The sequence below is a fragment of the Lissotriton vulgaris genome, chromosome 1_2 (assembly GCF_964263255.1).
Source record: "Lissotriton vulgaris chromosome 1_2, aLisVul1.2, whole genome shotgun sequence".
In the NCBI taxonomy this organism is placed as follows: Eukaryota; Metazoa; Chordata; class Amphibia; order Caudata; family Salamandridae; genus Lissotriton; species Lissotriton vulgaris.
This window is the reverse complement of record NC_141686.1, coordinates 101,572,794-101,584,079: the sequence shown is the minus strand read 5'-3', so window position 1 is coordinate 101,584,079 and position 11,286 is coordinate 101,572,794. Positions and strand designations below refer to the sequence as shown.

General features: G+C 42.5%; 1 non-coding gene across 1 annotated transcript; it reads left to right on the top strand.

The window, feature by feature from the left end:
* The first annotated feature begins 552 nt into the window (after positions 1–552).
* On the top strand, positions 553–849 carry LOC147734622 (signal recognition particle RNA). Its single transcript, XR_015307803.1, has one exon.
* The last annotated feature ends 10,437 nt before the right edge of the window (positions 850–11,286 follow it).

The window sequence follows — 11,286 nt, the reverse complement described above, 5'->3', positions numbered from 1 at the left end:
TTCTAGCCCTCCCACTCCATACCACTTTAAAACTTCCAATGTTGCAGATGTCTTCCATCATTGTGACCCTTGCTGCTTTTCTCAACATTTACTGGCTCGGCATAACACGAAGGGATGGATGGCTACAGGAGAGCCTGAATTGTGCCTGTAAGGTTCTACAGGGAGTCACTGGCAGATAATGAGAAACTCAGCCCTAAGTTGGCTCTTCTCTCTCACTTTCTTTCTCCTCTCTCCCTCTACCTATCTCTCACTCTCTAAATACTAGTATCTATATTGTATTCACATCCCCTTCACAAACTTTCTGACCCTACTTCATCTCTCCCTTAAATCAGTTCAATCCTCTTCTTTTTATTTAGGAAACTCCACATCTTTTTTAAAGGCCCTTCCTATATTCACACTGCTTCTTGATAAGACATTATTTTCCTTTCTTTGAAGGATAGTGAAATTGATTTTCTTGAAACATGGTTGGCATACCATCAATTCATTACACCATACTTTATCATTAGCCTTACTTAAGCTATGCATTTCATCATTAGGACATGTGCAGTGTTTGACGGGCATGGTGGCGTGTGCCTGTTATCCTAACTTGGGAGGCTGAGGCTTGTGGATTGCTTGAGCGTAGGGGTTCTGGGCTGCACTCAGCTGTGTTGATCAGGTGTCCATGCTACATTGGATATCAATATGGTGTTCTAGAGGAAGCTCTTGAATTTCAGGTTGTGTAATGAGAGGTGCACCTACCCAGGCTGGAAACAGAGCAGGCCAAAGCTTCTGTGCCCATCGGTAGCAGGACTGCACCTGTGAGCAGTAGGTGTAGAACAGCCTGAGCAAAATAGTGAGACCTAGCCTCTCTTTTTTTGACTCAGATGTGAAAGTTTTGATTTTTACAAGATGGTAATGAATTATTTTTCTAAAACCAAATCTTTGTTTTTCTTTTGATATTTTTGCAGGAAATATAATGAACATTTGAACTGGGCCGGGCATTCTAGCATACCAGACAATTCTCCAAAATTGAGACATATCGCAACCACAAGCCAGCAGGTGGAGAAGACTGAAAACTTTGTGCAGCCTAGAATAAATGGCTGTGTGATTTTCCGCAAGGATGACTGAAATGCATTCTTCATTTTAGAGCACCTGCAGGATTAAATTGATCTGTCAAGTACAAAAGTATCCTTAGAAGTGCAACTTTGAAATGCGTTTGCTGGGTCTTCTGCAGCATTCCTACGTCCAGCTCAAATTCATTTTTTGATTAGCCCTCATTCACTTCCATATATGAATGAGAAGGACAAATTAGAGGGCCCTTCGCTCTTTGAGAGAAACATGAAAAGACTGAGAACTGTGTAACTCCCAAACAGTGGAGCCTTCGGCCTTACTCCAGCCAACTCTTGCGGTTTAATACTTTTAAATCTTGATGTTGTTTAACAATCCCAGGAGAAGGGATCAGGTTGACAGACGCTGCAGTTCTCCAGTATGGGGCTGTCCAGATCATTACTCATTCTACCTTGATTTGGCATAGTATAAAATACGTCATGAAGTCTGCTATGAAAAGGTATGCACATCTGTTTGAATCACTTTTGTTAGTCAGGGGTACCCATTCTCTGGAAGGGGCAGGGGTGACAAAAATAGCTCATTGGTATAGAACACTGAATTAGCAGCTGATTTTGAGGTGGGAGAAGATCGAGTAATCCAACTGGACCTCAATAAACCATTTTTTATCATGCAGTAGCCCGCGACCACCTCTAACCCAAAAGTGTAATCTCATCCCTTTGCAGAATCAGGCATTGGTCTTCTTGGCCAGCAAGAGTTCCTCTCTTGAAGCTGTTGAGGCTAGAGAACAGAATGATGCGTATTCATTCTTTATAATAACTCTTCTAGCCCTCCCACTCCATACCCCTTTATAACTTCCAATGTTGCAGATGTCTTCCATCATTGTGACCCTTGCTGCTTTTCTCAACATTGACTGGCTCCGCATAACAAGAAGGGATGGATGCCTACAGGAGAGACAGAGGATAGAGAGAAACATCCTACCTTACCTAGATGAGTTGTGACGACCTATAAACACATAACATAGCATTTAAAAACTGAAATGTGATCTCATGCAGATATACAACACTTATCTCCGATTCCGAATAAACATACCTTATGAGTGGTTGTTTTCACCTAAGATTGAAAAAAACGAGTTTGTTTAAAAACAAAATTGTTCTAAGGTTACGGGAAAGTGTCAATGAACTTTCCATTTGATTGAATAGATCATGCTGTTTAAAATACCTTAAAGTCACGTCATCTATATTTTGTACCGGGTACTCAAACCAAATCCTGCCGATATGGTGGTTGAAAACACCGCGCCGTTTCTGATGTTTATCGCGTCAAGTTCCGCGTCATGTATTGACACAGAAAAGGGACTTTAAATGAAAATATCTCTCGCGCCTCAGGAGTGGTAGCGCGCCATCTTAGAGAGTGATATGTGTGTGCTCAATACAGAACTCGGAGTGAGAATATTCATCCCTAGCTTTTCAAAAATTACTCTCGCAAGCAATATATTTCCAAATGCAATTATACCAACAAGAACATTCTTAATTTGATAATTTCCTATTTAGTGGTCTTCCATACCTATGTAAATTACTCGACCAGATGTCATGTGACGGTTGATGCTGTAAATACAACTGTGAGGTAATAGTCACGTGGATATGGTACTGTGTTACAAAAATATAAATCAGGGCAACATTAAACGTAGGGTGTAACGTTGTGTAGAGATGATGATTCCAAGTTCCTTCTGTGCATGGGTGTATAAATGTGATTTCACTAAATACATCATACTAAGTCACATTGTGTATACATATTTAGATCACTGAAAACGTTAACAATAAACTAAAGCCTAAACTATTGTGGTACTGAATGCTCCCTGAAAAACATTTTAAATTACATTTATCACAAATCAATATAACATGTACGTGTTGCGTATTCTCCTAAATGATATACTCATTGTTCAAGACACATTTATCACAAATCATCATAATATATGCGTGTTACATATTCTCCTAGGTGATGTTTTCATTGTTTCGTAAATGAGTTACCCTCAGTTCAAATAGTGTTACGAGAAAAGTTTATTCTGAATTATAGAGTACTGTGACGTTCAGCTGATTAAGGTATTAAAGGTAACACAATAAATAGTATATGTCATTTAACCCCTTTGGCTGCATTGTCTGTAATTGTTTGATCCAATATAATTCACGTTGAAGGAGTCTCTGTCTATTATCAATCCCAGATTGAATTGTCACTTTTTCTATAATTAAACACTGTAGTTGGGAAATCATGTGATTTGCTTCTTTCCAATGAGTGGCAAGTGGTGATGACAAATATTGATTTCGTATTCTACTTTTGTGCTCATTTAATCTGATTCTGAATTTCCGCTCAGTTTTGCCAACATACACTTTGCCACATGGGCACTTGATCCCATATATTACATTTTGGGTGTTGCAATCACTGCTGTGCCTCAGTTTTATAGTTTTGCCTGTAGTTGGATGTGGAAAGGTATTGCCAGTGATTATGTTATTGCAGTTTGTGCAGTTTAAACAACGTATGGTACCCTTGTAATCAATTTTTCGGTCCTCCATCCTAGTGCTTTTCAATATCTGTCTAATGTTGGGTCCTCTTTTGTAAGCGTGCATCGGTTGTTGAGTGAATATACCATTAAAGTCTTTCTCGGTAGACAAAAGTTCCCATCTCTGATTGATGATCCGTTTTATTTTTGTTGATGCTGTAGTGAACTTTGACACAAAAACCATTCTGTCCTGATTGGTTTTGGATCTTGGTTGGAACAATGTTTCCCTACACATTTGTGTAACTCGCTCTCTGTTTCGTGCCACTATTTGCTCTGGATATCCACGGTCTTGGTATCTTTGAACAAACCTTTCAATGTTAGCCTCGCATGTTATTGTTTGTGAGCAAATCCTTTTGATGCGAATAAATTGGGAGAGGGGTAAATTCTCAACTAATCGCCTCGGGTGAAAACTAGTATAGTGCAATGCACTATTTCGATCCGTAGCTTTGGTATAAAGTTCTGTGTTGAAACCCATAGGGTGTTTGTGAATCCTCACATCTAAAAAATCCATTGTCTCATGATCAATTTTATAAGTAAATTGGATCCTGGGATTCACCAAGTTAAGATGTTGTATAGTGTCAAGTAATGATGCCTCAGTGCCTTGCCAAATAAGAAAAATGTCGTCGATAAAACGGCAATACATTTTAGCGTGTGACCACATTGTAGTTTGAAACAAATGTTCTGCCTCGAATTGCGCCATGAAAATGTTCGCATATGCAGGAGCCCCTGCAAAGCCCATAGATGTTCCAGTCATTTGGGCATAAAACCGTTGATTCCACTCGAAATAACTGTTGTTCAGACAAAATTTCAGTAACTGTAGGAGAAACACTTTATCTGTGGGTAAATCCTCCATTTGCAAAAGAGCCCATTCTACTGAGTCTAGCCCAGCAGAATGTGGGATTGAAGTGTATAAAGATATTACATCAATTGTACAGAGCATCCAACTTTCATCCACTTCACCATTAATTTCTGAGATTTTAGTTAAAAAATCACTGGTGTCCCTTATATAGGATCTCCAGCTTTGAACAAACTTCTGCAAGAAAAAATCCAAATATTTTCCGAGGGGTTCAAAAATAGACCCGCACCCGGAGACGATAGGTCTGCATGGTGGATTTGTAAGGTGTTTATGCACCTTAGGGAGCATATATAATTTAGGACAACGTGGATGATTGGTAGTCAAAAAACTTCTGATTTTATCATCAATCCATCCTTGTTCAATAGCTGCTTGCAATAGATCTTTAAGCATTGATTGTAGTAATCCTGTGGGATCTCTGTCCAAAAGTTGATATGTGTCTGTATCAGAGACATGCTCCTCCACTTTTGCGATGTAAAACTGCTTATCCATTACTACCATTGCAACTCCTTTATCAGCTGGTTGTATCTCTATTGTCTGATTCATAGCCAGATTATGTAATGTTTGTTGTTCTGATCTAGTAAGATTGCCACGTTTCTTTGACTTGTAATCCAGGCCTTGTATGTCCTTTTTTACCATTGTTTCAAAGGTATCAAGCATTTTATGCGAGGTATGCGGTTGAAAAGTGCTCTTTGGTCTAAACCTCGTATTGTATTCAGTTTGAGTAATGTCTTTAGGTGGTACTATATTGCTAAAGAAGTGTTTTAATCTCAACGTTCTCATAAAGCGATAGAAAGCTCCTTCCAGTTCCATTTCACTAGCTCTGACTGTTGGGACAAAGGATAATCCCTTATTTAACACTCTTATTTGTTGTTGTGTGAGGGTGAAGGAAGATATGTTGATGATCAAACTACAGTCCTCCCGCTCCTTAGGGATTTTCCGGCCGTTTCCTCGCCTTGTTTTTCGCTTGCTGTTGTGACTGTTGGCTGGCCCGTGGGTTGTAGTCCTTGATTTTGTATTTGGGACAAAAAAGCTACATTGCCACTAGTCGTTAGTTGTTGAGTACTCTCCATAGATGTTGCCTGAGTCTGTTCAGTTAGTTGAACTGGTCCTCGAGTGATTGATGTTTCTTTCTCGGTTACTAAACTCTCTTCTGAGGAATGTGTTGTTGTTTGTACTTTTTTCGGATGGTATTGTCGACGGGCATAGATCTCCGCCCAGGTGTATACTTCATTGAGTTTGTAGTCAATGGTATCTCGTTTGTATTTCCTGAGTTTACCCTCCTGAATTTCTCTGCTATATTTTTCAAGTTTCTGAGTTAATCCATCCATACTCATTTGCCGTGAATCAATCTCCATCCTGGTCTCAAGTTCTGATTTTAGTATTGAAATTTCCTCTTCAAGTTCCCGGATTGTCTTGGAAAGCACCTCAATAATCAAAAGGATCAAATCTAACGAACATTTATTTAGTATGTTGTACCACTTCTCCATGAATATTGCGTTCAAATTAAACCTAAACAACATTGGCTTAATTGACAGTCGTAGTCCTCTAGGGATTCGCTTGGCTTTATGATACTGCACCAGTGTTGATGCGTGCATTTTCTGGTTTAACTGGCGTCTAGTGAGGTATTCGAGTTGTTTTAATTGCTGACTGAGAGAGCCCCCATGAGCATCCATTGTCCGTACTTCCTGAATCAAGGAATACATTTTATCAGCCTGTTCCGATGTGTAAGCCATTGTACTGGCCCTGTTATCTGTCATTGCTGTAATATTATCAAACTGCATCTTGACGTTGGGTGCCTCCCCACCAAGTGACTAGATGTGTAAATACTGTTTAGGGGGTATGTGAGGAGCACTCCTTGTTTAAACTAAAGGTTTTTACTAATCAAATGGTGCTGCAACTAATCAGGTTTGTCACGCCTGTCAGTGAAAATACAAGTTATGATGAGATAAAATCTCATCTAGTTGCGCATAGTTTACCTGGTGTAATCCTACACCTTAAGCATTTATACAATGTCAACTCAAAATATATAGTAGTCAATCAGTTATTTAATTTCATATACTGATTCTTTCTTTTGATCAATCACAAAATAAAGCATTCCATAGTTTTGATACAATCATAGTTTAACAGTATATCACATTATTTGTCTTGGTGCAATATATTCTGTATCAACATTTCATTTTATAACCACTCATAATACATGAGATTTCACTTTTATATTTACTCATGCCTAATGCATTTCGGCACCAAATAGTGCCTTCATCAGGGGCTGATCTGAAATAAAAAATAAAGACAACAAAAACTGTAAGTGTACCCTAATAGGCATGTCTCATGGGGGTGTGTATGTTAAAGATAATCTCATTTCATACCTCTTAATGTGATAAATACGTTCAGTCAGCTGAAAAATGAAAAACGAAAAGCCAGTAATATCAGATATTGGAAGTGTTAAAATATGTAGTCTCAGATTTACTACACGAAAATCAGAGTAATGCTTGCTTACCCTATGTTTTTCTGGGACTTGATGTCCTATAGAGAAAAAGTCATTCCAAACCGAACGTGAGTTATAATCATTCATGTTTATGTGTTTTAAATCATATGCGATAGATAGAGAGAAACATCCTACCTTAACTAGATGAGTTGTGACGACCTATAAACACATAATATAGCATTTAAATTCTGAAATGTGATCTCATGCAGATATACGCTACTTATCTCCGATTCCGAATAAACATACCTTATGAGTGGTTGTTTTCACCTAAGATTGAAAAAACCGAGTTTGTTTAAAAACGGAATTGTTCTAAGGTTACGGGAAAGTGTCAATGAACTTTCCGTTTGATTGCATAGATCATGCTGTTTAAAATACCTTAAAGTCACGTCGTCTATATTTTGTACCGGGTACTCGAACCAAAATCTGCCGATATGGTGGTTGAAAACACCGCACCGTTTCTGATGTTTATCGCGTCAAGTTCCGCGTCATGTATTGACACAGAAAAGGGACTTTAAACGAAAATATCTCTCGCGCCTCAGGAGTGGTAGCGCGCCATCTTAGAGAGTGATATGTGTGTGCTCAATACAGAACTCGGAGTGAGAATATTCATCCCTAGCTTTTAAAAAATTACTCTCGCAAACAATATATTTCCAAATGCAATTATACCAACAAGAACATTCTTAATTTGATAATTCCCTATTTAGTGGTCTTCCATACCTATGTAAATTACTCGACCAGATGTCATGTGACGGTTGATGCTGTAAATACAACTGTGAGGTAATAGTCACGTGGATATGGTACTGTGTTACAAAAATATAAATCAGGGCAACATTAAACGTAGGGTGTAACGTTGTGTAGAGATGATGATTCCAAGTTCCTTCTGTGCATGGGTGTATAAATGTGATTTCACTAAATACATCATGCTAAGTCACATTGTGTATACATATTTAGATCACTGAAAACGTTAACAATAAACTAAAGCCTAAACTATTGTGGTTCTGAATGCTCCCTGAAAAACATTTTAAATTACATTTATCACAAATCAATATAATATGTACGTGTTGCGTATTCTCCTAAATGATATACTCATTGTTCAAGACACATTTATCACAAATCATCATAATATATGCGTGTTACATATTCTCCTAGGTGATGTTTTCATTGTTTCTTAAATGAGTTACCCTCAGTGTAAATAGTGTTATGAGAAAAGTTTGTTCTGAATTATAGAGTACTGTGACGTTCAGCTGATTAAGGTATTAAAGGTAACACGATAAATCGTATCTGTCATTTAACCCCTTTGGCTGCATTGTCTGCAATTGTTTGATCCAATATAATTCACGTTGAAGGAGTCTCTGTCTATTATCAATCCTAGATTGAATTGTCACTTTTTCTATAATGAAACACCGTAGTTGGGAAATCATGTGATTTGCTTCTTTCCAATGAGTGGCAAGTGGTGATGACAAATATTGATTTCGTATTCTACTTTTGTGCTCATTTAATCTGATTCTGAATTTCCGCTCAGTTTTGCCAACATACACTTTGCCACATGGGCACTTGATCCCATATATTACATTTTGGGTGTTGCAATCACTGCAGTGCCTCAGTTTTATAGTTTTGCCTGTAGTTGGATGTGGAAAGGTATTGCCAGTGATTATGTTATTGCAGTTCGGGGGAGGCAGCCACTTCGCTGAGCGCCAGATGGAGGAACTTCTCTTGGCCTTCGTTAGGGGCATAGATAGAACAAACCGTGAAGACTGACCCCCCTAGGGAGAATCTCTAGGACAGCAACCTCCCTTTCATCTCTACTCCCTTCTGCAGGACCTTCCCTCTAAAGAAATTGGGCCACTAGTATCACTGCCCCTGCATTTTTTGTAGAAGCAGATGAAAAAAATTGGAGTGGGAAGCTCGGGACCTCAACCTCTGACAATCCTTCTGCAAGATATGTGTCTCCTGCAGAAGACAAATATCAGCCCTAGAATGCTCCACAAAAGAGAGGACTGCCTTTCGTTTCACAGGATTGTTAAGTCCCCGCACATTTAGCGTGAGGATTCGTAGTTCAGCGGCAGGCATAGTTCACATCAAATTCAGCACTCTCTATGGCCAAGGGGTACGCCGCACTGGTCTCGGGCCCAACCTGGAGGATCCGGCCACCCCGCCAGAAACACCAACAACTAGACCCTCCGTTATCAAAAAGGGATGTAGCTCTACAACTTCCCCGAGGGAATCCCTGGACCTGGAACCACCCCACCCGTCCCGCTGACCCCCACCCAAACAGACCCCCTGAAAGAAAAACAATAAACACGCAACATTTCAAAAAGTACATACTGTCCATCATCCGTAGGTGATCAGTAAATTGCAGCAAAGGGGTAAACTATACACTGCGTAGAGGCCCTCCCTCCCGCCGACAGCATAATCCAATACGAGCACTAGGGCACAGCCAAATACCAAATCTATAGGGAGTTCAGCTAGGTTGAGTCATTTCTGATCCTGAAGAGACGGCCTCCACCGCTGCCCATTGACCATCTCGAATCACATCACCAGGGGGCTTCCAGATACGGCGTCGCCTGGTCTGCTGACGCCATTGCGGTCTGCCGTTCTCCGGGTCCATGGTGGGCACTTCCTCCTCATCGACTTCCGCCGGGGGGTTCAAACCTAATAGGCGACATGCCTCTTTTTATGACCGGAGCTGATGTAGCTTATTGTCTTTCTTGAAGATCAGGCGAGATGGGTGACCCCAACTATACGAGATGTTGTGCTGCTGGAGATAGGCCGGGACCGGCCGGAATACCCTGCGTTTCTTTAGTGTAAGGGCAGACAGGTCCTGATACAACACCGGGGACTGGCCCCTGAAAGACAAAGGGTGCTGTTGTCTCGCCTTCTGCAGAATTTCTTCTTTTGTGCGAAAGTCCTGCACGCAGGCCAGAATATCCGGAGGGGGGGGCTGACGGCAACCTCGGAGGGCCCACTCTGTGTACCCTATCAATCCTGATCTCCGATCCCGCAGGGCACCCCAGTATGTGATTGAAGAGTTCGCTAGTAAAACCGAACAGGTCTATGGTGTCATCAGATAGCGTAACCCCCCGGATGCGGACGTTATGGCGGTGGGAGCGGTTTTCTAGGTTTTCCACAAATGACTGTAGATCGACTTGCTGGTCATGAATCCGCACTATCTCTTGACGCAATGCCTCCATCTCTGTATCACGGCTGTCACTCTTGGTCTCCAAGTCCGCTACACGCTCCCCTATACCGTCCACATCCATACGCACCTCTTTTATCTCGTCTGCGAACTCCTTCAGCAGGGTGTGAATGTCGTCTCGCAAGGTGGTAAGAGCGATTCCAAAAACGCCTTAGTGATAGGTTCCACGCCCTCCGCCTGCTCCACAGCAGAAGGGGTAGCGCCCGCCGCCATATCTTTGGCTTGCTAATTCGCGTGCGCCTTGGCAAAAAGGTCCATGACATTCCTGTCCTTCCGAACTCTTGTCGTGGACATAGCGGTTCTCGAATTCTATGGGGGGTGGCGACCAAGCCTGCTGAGACCCTGAGCCTCTCGTTGGTCTCTGTCGGTCAGTCACACTCTACCAGCACCTGCTCCTCCCCAAGGCCCGTCTTCGACGCTCACCAGGCAAGCAACTCCGCGTGGCGCGCTCTGTAATCCACCTCAGTGGGCCGCCACAGCTTCAACCAAGAGTCCGGACAGTGTCTCACAGCTACACCGCTCAACCCTCAAATGAGTCCTGCGCGCTCACCCCTCTGTGCCCCTCATCGCGTTCATTCCAACCTCTCAGCTCTGTAATCCTGCTCAGGGGTGCCCTCGGGTCTGCTCAGTGATTCCCAGCTTCAGCCGGCTATCGCCACCTCCGCTCTGCAGCACTCCTCTCGTCCCCCGACATCCACGCAAGGCCGCGTTGCCTCCCTCAGCGATGCCTCTAGCCCTCGCTCAAGCAGGGTCAATGGGATTCACCGGTCCCGGCTCCAGGGCTGCCCCCGCCGCTCAGTAAGCCAAGTCCCAGCTGGAGAATGCCCTCCGGTACCACAGGCCAACTCAACCAGGTGCCCACAGCTCTCTGAGGTCTGAACCCACTCTTTGTCTCTCTCTGGTCACACAGTCACTTGTATAGCCTCCGGCGGCAAAGGGTGTGGGGCACTCTCCACCACCGCCGCCCGTGTCGTCTTGCGGGTCCCTCTCACCGCTCCATGCCAGCAGGCCTCCTTTCGGCCCGGCCCAACCAACTTCAGCGCTGCTGCTAGGCCACGAAATGGCGGCCCACCTTCTTCCCCTCCGTGGCGTCTCTGTCATCACGTCAGACTCCCGCTTAGCTTCCAGGCCAGCCGGCACTCTCCAGGGAG